Source organism: Myotis davidii, unplaced genomic scaffold (assembly GCF_000327345.1).
Source record: "Myotis davidii unplaced genomic scaffold, ASM32734v1 scaffold49, whole genome shotgun sequence".
NCBI lineage: Eukaryota > Metazoa > Chordata > Mammalia > Chiroptera > Vespertilionidae > Myotis > Myotis davidii.
In genome coordinates this window covers 3063234-3075417 of record NW_006300375.1, presented here as the reverse complement: position 1 = coordinate 3075417, position 12184 = coordinate 3063234, and positions in this window count along the sequence as shown.

Genomic DNA, 12184 nt, shown 5'->3' with positions numbered 1-12184 from the left:
GTTTGTTTGTTTTGTTTTGTTAATCCTCACCCGAGGATATATTTATTCCACTGATTTTTTTAGAAAGAGTAGAAGGGCCGATGCTCTAAGCATACCAGCTGACACCTTGACTGCAGCCTTGTGAAAAATTCAAGAGCAGAAAATCCAGCTTAGCTGTATGTAGAGTCCTGACCCACAAATGGTGTGGCAAATGCATGTGGTTTCAGGCTGCTAAGTTTGCAGTAATTGGTTATGCAGCAATAGATAGATCATAGGCTAGTCTGTAGAATTGCCTCCAATTCCGGACAACATTCAATGATAGCAAAGCTTCACTTCCTTCAAACTGTCCCAAAGCCACCTAACAACGGCCCAAATTTTAATGCAACCCTAACACACTTCTCCTGAGACACACCCACAGTTCTCCATGGTGTGCATTTTCCTTCCTGCAGTCATTAACTCCGCCAAACCCCAACTCTGTTCAGCTGCTGGGTCCTTGTGGCGGTCTTAGGCCTCTGGCCACTGACACTCGATCTTTGTCTTTCAACAGTGAACTAGTTACATGACTTACCTCCTGAAAGGTCATCAGGGACAGCTATCGATTAAGCAAAACAAAGTTTATTAGATTGACTGCAGATACTGGTTTATCAGAGTCTCAGTAGCGTCTTAAATTGCAGAATTTAAGGGAGAATATTTATAAGGTGTGAGGGCTTTGGCTAACTGGGTCTTGAAAGGTGGAGAACTGCTTGAAACTGGGCTGCGTTTATGGCATAATAATTTTGGTTAATAGTTGGATAAAGATGAGAATCTTGAAATGAGCCTTGATGGACAAATATTTTCATTTTGATAATTAAGCTATTTTAATTTGTTCAGTGTTATTTTCTATAAGAGCAAATATTTGTTGGGTGAAATAGCTAAGTTATTTTTTTCTTGTCCTCAGTATTTAACACAGGGACATAAGAGTATGTTTTCTCTCCTACTCTTTAGCATGGGGCAGGGAATCACTTGGTGTCAATTTTTATATTATTGTATCACAGACTCGTTGCTATTTGTAGGTGATGATCTGCTTAATAACACAGTTCAAATTTCACTTTCAATTCCATATGCTCTGTTGCTAAGGAGGATTGGCTTAACTCTAGTTACCTCACATTTAATTTTCATTTACATCTCTTCCCAGCACCTTTTATTACCTACTAGAGGCCCGGTGCATGAATTCGTGGTCCAGTGGAGGCCCTTGGCCTGGCCTGTGGGATCCGGCTGAAACCAGCTCTCCGACATCCCCTGAGGGGTCCCAGATTGCGAAAAGGTGCAGGCCAGCCCAAGGGACCCCACCGGTGCACGATCAGGGCCAGGAAAGGACGTGGGAGGTTGACCAGCCAAGGAGGGACCAGGGGAGTGCTCCAGAGCATGTTCGGCCCGTCTTGTTCAGTCTGATGGGCAGGACCCCAGCAGCAAGCTCACCTACCAGTCAAGAGCATCTTCCCCCTGGTGGTCAGTGCATGTCACAGCAACTGGTTGACTGGTCAACTGTCTGCCCCCTGGTGGTCAGTGCACATCATAGCGAGCAGTTGAATGGCCTTAGCATATCATTAGCATATTACTCTTTGATTGGTTGAACGGTCGACTGGACGACTGGACACTTAGCATATCAGGCTTTTATTATATGATTTTCATTATAGGATCCTATAAAAATGTAGCAGGTAGAATACAAAAGAAAAGTTCTTAACCTGATCTCTTTTTGGTAGGATCTTAGACTCGGGCCCAAGTTATGAGTATGTCTCTTCCTGTGCACAGCATGCATGTCCTGACCCTTTTGAGCAAATTATTAAAAATCCTTCTAGGGGCTAAGAGTTTTACTGTTCAAAAACTTCCTATCCTCTGTCCTATACTTACAATCAGTGATGTTTATACTTTAACTTTCCAATATTAACTTCCACCCCCCAGTCTTCGCTTCAGTGCCTGCACAGAGCCCTCTGGTTGTATGGCCCATGTGGTTGCTCTCTCTGGAGGAGAGGGGAGAGTGGTGAGTGAAGGGTGGCAGGGGTGAAAGCACCTGCACACTGGGCAGTCTTTTCCCAAGTTCAAGTGTCCAGGGGATAGGACTACAGGTCTTTTCATTGCAAGAAAGATGAGAGAGTACTCAAATAAGTAAAATCCTATATAATAAAAGAGAAACATGTAAATTAATCATCACTCAGCCACTCTGCTACACCCACCAGCCAATCAGAGTGACTATGCAATTTAACCCAACAAATATGGTGGTTAATTTGCATACACAGGCATGGAGAGAAGACTGAAGATGGTGGCGGCCACAGAGCTGGAGCCAGCAGGAGGCTTAGGTTGCTCCCAGCGATGGAGGAAGCCAAGCTTCCCGCCGGCCTGGGACTCTGCTCAGGGAGTGGCTGGGGCCTGGGTCGTTGCGGGCAACCCAGGCTTCCATTCTGCCCTGGGCTCTGCTCAAGGAGCTGGGGGAAAAAAAAAAAAAGAGGGCTGGGAGCAGCCGGAGTGGAGAATCCAAGCCTCGCTGCTGCAGCCAGACCAAAGGCCTGGGTCCCAGGTGGTGGAGGAAAACCGGTGCCAGCAGCCAGGGGAAGGAAGGCCTATTGTGCAAATCTTCAAGCAACAGGCCACTAGTCAGAAATAAAAGAGGAGATATTATAACTGATACCACAGAAATACAAAAATCATAAGAGGCTACTATGAAAAATTATATGCCAACAAATTAGACAACCCAGAGAAGTGGGTAAATTACTAGAAACACACCTACCAAGAGGGGATGATGAGAAATAGAAAATCTAAACAGACTTATTACTAGTAAGGATATTCAGTCAGTAATCAAAACCTCCCAACAAACAAAAAATTCTAGGACTGAATGTCTTCACTAATAAATTCTACCAAATATTTAAAGAATAATTAATACCAATCCTCAAATTCATTAAAAAAACAGAAGAGGAGAAAACTCATACTATATCACTTTAGTACTTAGGCCAACATCAAGTGATGCCAAAGTCAGATAAGGACACGAAAAGAAAAGAAAATTATAATCAATATTCCCAATAAACATAGATGTAAAAATCCTCAATAAAATGTTAGCAGACAAAATTCAACAATACATTACAAATATCATAAACCATGATCAAGTAGGATTTTTTCCAGGTTTTCAAGAATGGTTTAATATTCTTAAGTCAATCAATGTGATACACCACATTAGCAAAATGAGGGATAAAATCAAATGATCATCTCAAGACCTACAGGAAAGGCTTTAACAAAATTCAGCATTCATTCATGATAAAAACTCTCAAAATGTGGGTATAAGGCAGGCATGGGGAACTTTCTTCTGCCAAGGGCCATTTGGCTATCTATATCATCATTCAAGGGCCATACAAAATTATCAACTTAAACAATAGCCTGCTATATTTGGTCAAACATTTAATTAACTCAGCCCTAATGCCTTGGCAGGGCCAGGCCCTTGGACCGGATGTTCCCCACCCCTGGTACAGAGGAAACATATCCTATCTAATAAAGAGAGAATATGCTAATTGACCCTCATGCTGTCACAAAGATGGCTGTGCCCACAGCCAGTAAGGAGAGAATATGCTAATTCTCTGCCCCACCCTCAAAGATGGCGACACTCACAGCCAATAAGGAGGGAATATGCTAATTGACTGCCATGCCCTCAAAGATGGTGGTGCCCAGTCCCCTCAGCCCTGCAGGGGTGGCAGCCATGCAGCAAGACCAGGCCCATCCTCCGAGGCGGATCCAGCTGGTCCACTCGCTTCCCTCCAGAGTCCCCCAGTTCTCTCAACCCCCAGCTGCCCAGGGCCAACGCAAGGCACAAGCAAACCTCGGATGGTGGCTGCCCAGCTGCCCAAGGCCGCCCGAGGCTTATGCTGCCAGCAGTGGCAGCAGCAGAGGTGTGATGGGGCGTCACCTTCCCCTGATCGCAGGGTCGTCTCCCGCCCCTGAGGGTACCCAGACTCTGAGAGGGGGCAGGCCGGGCTGAGGGACCCCCCTTCAGTGCATGAATTTTCATGCACTGGGCCTCTAGTCTCAATATAATAAAAGCCAAATCATTATGCTATACATCTAAAACTAATGTAATATCATATATTAATTATACTCAACTTTTAAAAGTTAAAAGAAGTCCTACATAGAGCCAAAATGCCTAGGTGTACATACCCTCAGTCAGAAGGAGTGGGCTGCCCTGGGAAGAACATGACCTCCACAGCTGCAGGTCGTTCTCTGCCACTGAGACAAAAGGAGCTATCACTAGAGGCTATCTGTGGACCACATCTGGAAGGTACACTGAAATACCTACAACAATAACTCATATAAATGCTTCAGTTTGAGGAGATTATAAATAAAGCTGCTATCAACATATTTTTAAAAGGGAAAATGGAAAAATTAATATTTAAAAATCCAATTTTGTAGTAACTTTTTAAATAGACAAACTACCAAGTTCTAAAAGGAAAGTTCAAGCCCTAGCCGGTTTGGCTCAGTGGACAGAGGTCAGCCTGCAGACTGAAGGGTCCCAGGTTTGATTCTGGTTAAGGGCACATGCCAGGGTTGTGGGATTGGTCCCAGTGGGAGGCGTGCAGGAGGCAGCCAATCAATGATTCTCTCTCATCATTAATGTTTCTATCTCTCTCTTCCTCTCTGAAATCAATAAAAAAAATTTTAAAAAAATAAAGGAAAGTTCAAGGAAAATGAAAACCACATACAATCAGAAACACAATCCTACTATATCTCTCATATTACAGAATCTCCTTTAATGTTGGTTATGGCCAGATTTAGGTTGTGACTTAAGTGACTTAGTGGCACCTAGTGTCATTTCTTGGTATAGCAAACAAGAGTTTCAAAATATGTCAGGTTTTTTGGTTTTGTTATTTGTAAGACAATATCACTGGTCAAATTAGTAGGAAAGGAACAGAAAATATAGGTGCATTGGCAACACTAAAATACTAATTAATTAATCCATTTAAGGTCTGTTACAATCATGACGGAGGAAACAACAACACATAATAAATGAACAAGCAGAACAGAAAACAACTCAGGGCGATAAGGGCCTGGGGCAGGGAGCAGTCTGGGGGGGAAAAGGGAACATATTAATACTTTTAACAATAAAGAATTATTTTAAAAAGGAGAGAAAAACTCACAGCTACAGAGAATATTTTGACAGTTGACAGATGGAAGGGGAGTTGGAGGGATGGGTGAAAAGGTGAAGGTACTAAGAAGTACACATTGGTAGTTACAGAATAGTCACAGGGTTCAAAAGTACAGCATAGGGAATATAGTCAATAATATTGTAACTGCATGGTGTCAGATTGGCACTAGATTTATTGGGATGATCACTTAGTAAGTTATATAATATCCGATCACTGGGTTGTACACCTGAAACTAATATAATTCTGTATATCAACTGTAATAAAAAATTAAAAAGTATTTAAAGTAAGAAAACAAAAGCATTGAAGTACCTGAATGAACATTATTCTGATTTTATAATCTTTATTTTTAAGTATTGAGATAAAACTTTTAGAAATAAGTTATTTTAAACATTATTATAACAAGGGTAGTTAAACCTAAATACAGCAATCAATTCATAATTTTTAAATGTATTTGATGATAAGAATCATAAGGCACATTTGTATAAGATAGTACAGTTTTCTATGTTCCCATTGAAGACCTAATGAATTAGAATCTTTAGGTAAGGAGTCTGAAACTTTCATTTAATTTTTTTATTCATATATATATGAATATATATATATTCATGTACTCTCTGTATATTGTTCATGTTCAATTATGAAACACTACTCTAATTCAACTTAAAAACTTAACATAGGACATATTAAAAAATCACATAAAAATCCCTGCTAATCTAAGCTTTGTTGTTGTTTTTTTAATCTGTAAAGAGGGTGAAAATGGTTGTACTTTAGTAATGATGGGCAGTAAGCATTCAATCATGTATGTGAAACCCCTAGCACAGTTTCTAGCAAAAAATAAGAGCTTATATAATGTCAGTTGTGATTATTGCTTATCATTATCACAGTGATTTCATTCTTGTAATTTATATAGTTGTTTAAGAAATAACGCACAATAGACAATTTTCTACAATTATTAAGACTACAGAGAAATTAAACTGTGAAATAAAATATGTTGTACCCATGTCTTATATTTGTTTTTATAAATCTTGAAATAACCACTTTCGAAAGGTTTTTATTAAACCTCAAAGAGTTATACCACCACCTTGTGGCAAAATGACTGTATAGCAAAGGCAACAATTTACCAGCCCGTTCCTTAGTTATTATGGAAAAAGAAATCATAATACAAGTGAGGAAACAAAAGCAATTCTACAAATATTGGCCAATAAATGCAAATGAATGAATGAACATATAAATCTCTAAAAATAGTAAAATTTAGAAACAAAATATTAACTTGAGAATTGCAAATCTTTCAGAGGCCAGAATCTGTCAAGTTAGTGTGATGCCAGGTGTGCGAGTTGCCCCTGGGCCTGCAGAGAGACAAGTGAGTAGCTGCAATTTGAACTTTGAAAAGTCAGTGCTGTTGGGGTGTTAAGTGTCCAGGTTAGCGGCAAGTCCCCCCAGATCCCATACAACTCATCTTAGGTAGGATATTAGACAAGTGTGTAAGCCAACTGATGCTTCCCATAGCCTATTTGTGGATGTATCCAACACATAGAGAATGCACATTCCTAAAAATTAATGCATACGTATGTTTTTAAAATCCTCACAAACATTCAAAATGAGTTTTACATAGAATCCATCCTAATACTTCCACTTCCCATCCTAACAATTTTCAAAATGAGGGGATAATTGATTTAGTATGGCAGCACAACTTTCATTAAAATTTTACATGTCAGTTTCAATGTTCAAAATGAATATATAAAAATCAAACATATATGTGCTCTACCATTAATGTGAACTACATTGCTATTTTTATTTGTCAACTTTCATCAGCTCGAATGTAGATTTTGCTGCTATTGATATTTTTCTGACCAGGTGAAATTAATTTTAAAAAGCCATGTGATATTTAATAATTAAGTAAATGCTTCTCAGCATTTTCTGTATTTTTTTAAATGAAGCTTCTCTGAACACACCTTGATATTTCCTATTTAATTCTCACCCATTGGTATCCAATTATCACTCTATTAACATGTACACTCATAATGGTTTCCTGAATTTATCATTATTGGGGGATTATCCATGAATGTGGCGATGTGGACAGGAACAGTTCCTAATTTACAGTTCTCTAAATTTAGAGAACCACAATAGTCCATAAACCAATATAATTTGAAAAAAAAAATCCTGTGGTTTATTTAAAAAAAAAAAAAAACAGCTTTAAAAATTGAACATAGAAAGATTATTTCCAACAACAAAAAATGAAAGTCTCTGGGCTATTGTACTTGATAATGAGATGATACAAGGTTCAACGAAGCTTATTTATTACTCAATGATTATTAAAAACTTTCTAGTTACAATGCATCATGTCATCCACATATACTCTTCAAGTTGTACGCTGGAAATTGTGGCTTTTAATGAGCTTCTTGGACAGGGACAAGAAAAAGAAAACATACAATGGGAACAATTCTAATGCAAAACAGCAACTGCTAACCTTCAGCATTTACTCTAATTACTCCCTTGCTACTAACTCTCTCCCTGACTATATTTAACACAATGTGACTATATTCAGATTTGTATCTGATTCTAAAAATGCAAAAATGTTTAATATGAGTTTATTTACTTTGACTTGGTGAGGTTTGTACTTTCCTCTATTTTTCTTCCCTCCACCCACCACCAAACTTGCTGCTGTATTCGATAAAGTGAATTTCAAGAACACAGTGACGGATTTTTGTGTGAGTGCCTCCCACATCTCACTGTCACTGTTTAAAAAAAAAACAGGTCTCTTTTATTTGGGACTTCACAACTGGTGTTCTGAACACCCCAATTCCAACATGTAGAAGAAGGGTGTTTCCTCCCACCAAGAAATTCTCTGGACACCAACTGGGTGTCCTACATTCAATCCAACCTGTCACTATTTATCCAGATTCCCTGGGTTAAGGGCTCAGTCCTACAAAATCGGTTCCCCTACCCCACCCCCAAACACACACATACCTCAGATGCAAATCAAAAGTGCAAGTTGTCACTTGTGCTCTGACCCATCAGCTGTAGATCAGAGGTTCCAACCACTCCTTACTTGGGTTCCATTAATTTGCAAGAACAGCTCACAGAACTCAGAAAAACTGTTGACTCACTACACGACTAGTTTATTATAAAAGAAGATGCCATAGGAATAGCCAAAAGAAAGACATGCATAAGGCCAAGTATGAGGAAAGGTTGGGATGCACCTATGCTCCCTCCAGATGTGCCAATTTCCCCAAATCTTCTCACGTCAACAACCTGGAAACTCTCTGAACACGTCCCTTTGGGTTTTTGTGGCGACTTCAATACAGAGGCATGGCTGATGAAATTACTGGCCTGTGTGTGTGTGTGTGTGTGTGTGTGTGTGTGTGTGTGTGTTTCAGCTACGTGTGAGTGTGTGTGTGTGTGTGTGTGTGTGTTTTCAGCTACGGTTGGCTTTCAGTATTTTATGGTTTCAGGTATACAGCATAGTGGTTAGACATTTATATCACGTGTGAAATGATCCTTTGGTAAGTCTAGGACCCACTTGGCACCATACATAGTTATTACAAAATTATTGACTATATTTCCTATGCTATACTTCACACCCTTGTGACTATTTTGTAATTGCCAATTTGTACCTCTGTTTTTTATAACTATGCATTTGTTTTGTTTCTTTTGCTTTTTAGACTCCATATATAAGTGAAATCATATAGTATTTGTCTTCTTCTGTCTGATCTATTTCACTTAGCATAATACCCTCTAGAACCATCCATGTTGTCCCAAATGATAAGATTTCAATCTTTTTTAATGGCCAAATAATATACCATCGTCTTTGAATTTCACTCTTTTTAGGCATACTGCATATGAGAAAGTTACAGTCTTACTATTTTAATGCAGATACAGACTTTGGAATATGACTAGACAGGTGTAAATACTAGCTCTGCCATTCATTAGCTATGTAACTCTGATCAAATTATGTTGTCTTTCTGAGTTCTAATTTTCTCATTTTAAAATGGAAATTCTAATACATACACTGTCAGTGTGTTGTAAAGATTGCAAAATTTGTATAATATAGTAGATGCTGAACAAATTATTATTATTGCTATTAGTTTAGATTAGTTGGGAAAGGAAAATAAATGCATCTTATTATATCCAAATTTTCTAGCATGTGATGCTTCCTTAACTATTTTTTTTTTACTGTATAAGTCCTCTTGGAAGCAATTTATTTGGTATCAGGAATAATTATCTTTTTTAAAATATCAAAACCTTTTTTTTAGTTTTATTGAATTTATTGGGGTGTCATTGGTTAATAAAATTACATGTTTCCGGTGCACAATCTATAATACATCATCTGCATACTGCTGTATACAGATAGTATTGTATTTGTGTGTGCACCATCCCATGTAAAGTCTCCTTCCATCACTATATCACCCTTTAGCCTCTTCTACCTCACCAAACCTCACTGCCCTCTGGTAATCACCATACTGCTGTCTGTGTTTAAACTCTTAAACTTACAGTTTCTTATTTGTTTGTTATTTGGACATCACATACAATGGAATAGCTTTGGGATGTCCTTAACAAACTGCAAATAGCTCATTTTCTGTTTTCCACTGGAATGGCTTTGGGGATCCTTTTAGGACAGCCTGAGTAGATATTGGTGGTATAAAAAGTATAAAGTATTGATTTTGGTTCATATTAAATGCAATTTTCTTTAAACAAGGGACTCACCCACCATCACAACTACACTTTTTGCATAAAGAAACCTTTTATAGAAGACAAAGGTCTCCACAAAATGTTGGGAGGTAGAAGTAGGGGAGGGTTCATTTGTATGGGATACATACATCTTCTATGTATATATTTATATGCTAGAGGCCTGGTGCACAAAATTCATGCACTCGGCGGCGGGGGGGTGGGAGGGTCCTTTCAGCCTGGCCTGTGCCCTCTCACAGTCGAGGAGCCCTTGGGTGATGTTCAACTACTGTGGAGGCGGGAGAGGCTCCTGCCACCACCGCTGCGCTTGCCAGCCATGAGCCCAGCTTCTGGCTGAGCAGTGCTCCCCCTGTGGGAGTGCACTGACCACCAGGGGGCAGCTCCTGCATTGAGTGTCTGCCCCCAGATAGTCAGTGTGTGTCATAGCGACCGGTCATTCTGCCATTTGGTCGATTTGCATATTAGCCTTTTGTTATATAGGATAGCTGAAGAGAAAATTAAAATACTTTATTTTTAAAAAATATATTTTTATTGATTTCAGAGAGGAATGGAGAGGGACAGAGAGAAAGAAACATCAATGATGAGAGAAAATCATTGATGGGCTGCCTCCTGCATACCCCCTACTGGGGATCGAGCCCACAACCCAGGCATGTGCCCTTGGCCGGAATTGAACTAGAGACCCTTCAGTCTGCAGGCCGATGCTCTATCCACTGAGCCAAACCCACTGGGGCCTAAAACACTTTAAGTAGAGACTTTGCTATTATGGAAATGATGAAATGATGAATGCAGAAAGCTGAGGACCCAAAGCTTTCAGAAAAACCTGACTAAGCTACATTAGTCATTTAAGAAATAAATCTTAAAAAGATCATGTGGAAAGGCTCTGTCCCTGGGGCACTGCTGAGCACACATTTGCTGCACCTTCTCCATTAGTGAGATCATCATTGATTAGAAAGCTCTCCTTAGTGCACTTGGTATAATCATGCGGTATTGACTCTACAACCTTAAACCAAACCGTGGGGCTCTAGCAGAGGGCATGAGTCACAAATGCAAGCAGGATTAACATATGAGGAGAGAGAGGAAAGAGAAGGAGAGAGAGAACTTTTTCAGAAATTGCATTTTTTAAAATGTCTGAATGTGTCTCTTTCTTTGTGGATATGAGCTGCTGTATTGAACCCAGAATCATCCGGGGGAAGAAAAAATTTCACATTTCTTATGGCAAGTTAACAGCTATCTTAGGGAGGAAAAGTGACTGTAGTGAGAATGTACCCACAACTCAATAAGAGTTCCTAATGAATTACAAACAGCACTAAAAAATAAAACCACCCCAAACAAACAAACCACTACCACTGAATAATAATGAACGTTACCTCTAAGGCCGGTGTCTTATTATATATGTTGTACTTAAAATGATTATTTCTGGTGCCAAAATATTCAGAAAATATGAGGAAGCTGATGGAAGGGGGAAGGAGCCAATCTCCATCAGCATGATTTTTCAGACGCCTCAGGATCTCCGGACCTCAGCACAGCTCCCATGCTCATCTTCCCCTCGATGGCGTCAGAGCACTCAGGGCCAAGTCAGGCTACATTCAGTGACTGGCAGAAAGAAGTCCCAGAAGCTCTCTTACCTTCCAACTCACGATCCCAATATTTGGTCATGATGTTTCTGAGAACTATGGGTTTGAGTTTTTAGCTTTAACTTGTGTTTGGCCTTCAGCTCTGCATCTGCCCTTTTGTACATAGGAAACATTAGTTCAGATTGGGTAATATTTAAGGCAAAGAGATAGCTTAATAGTGACTTTTCATAATGCTGTAGAATAGATCATAGTGATGAAGATGAAGAACAACACGGGGGGGGGGGGGAATAAGAGAGAACATAGAAAATAAACATTAGTGGAAAGAGCAAAAGGTTAGGCATGTTTCAACTGAGGCCCTAGACCCCAAGGAAAGTATATTTTTGTCTCAATTATTATTTGAATGCATCTAGGTCCTGGGATTTCTTTTCTTCCTTAGGAGCAGACACACTTTCATGTTCCATTTTATGAAAGTACTAAATTGCAGAGGCAGCAGCTCCTTGAATACAAAGGAGACATTTCAGTCTTTACTAAAAGTTTACACCACCGTTAAGAGTCAACATTACATCCTGGCCGATGTGGTCCAGTTGGTTGAGTGTCATCCCAGGCAACAAAAGATCACTGGTTCAAATCCTGGTCAGGGCACATACCTGGGTTCTGGGTTCAATCCCCATCATCAGTGTTTCTCTCTCCCTCTCCCTTCTCCTCTCTCTAAACTCAATAAAAGCATATATATGGAAATTGCCCTCAATTTATCATTATCCCTCTATAAGGCCTCAATTCACTTTA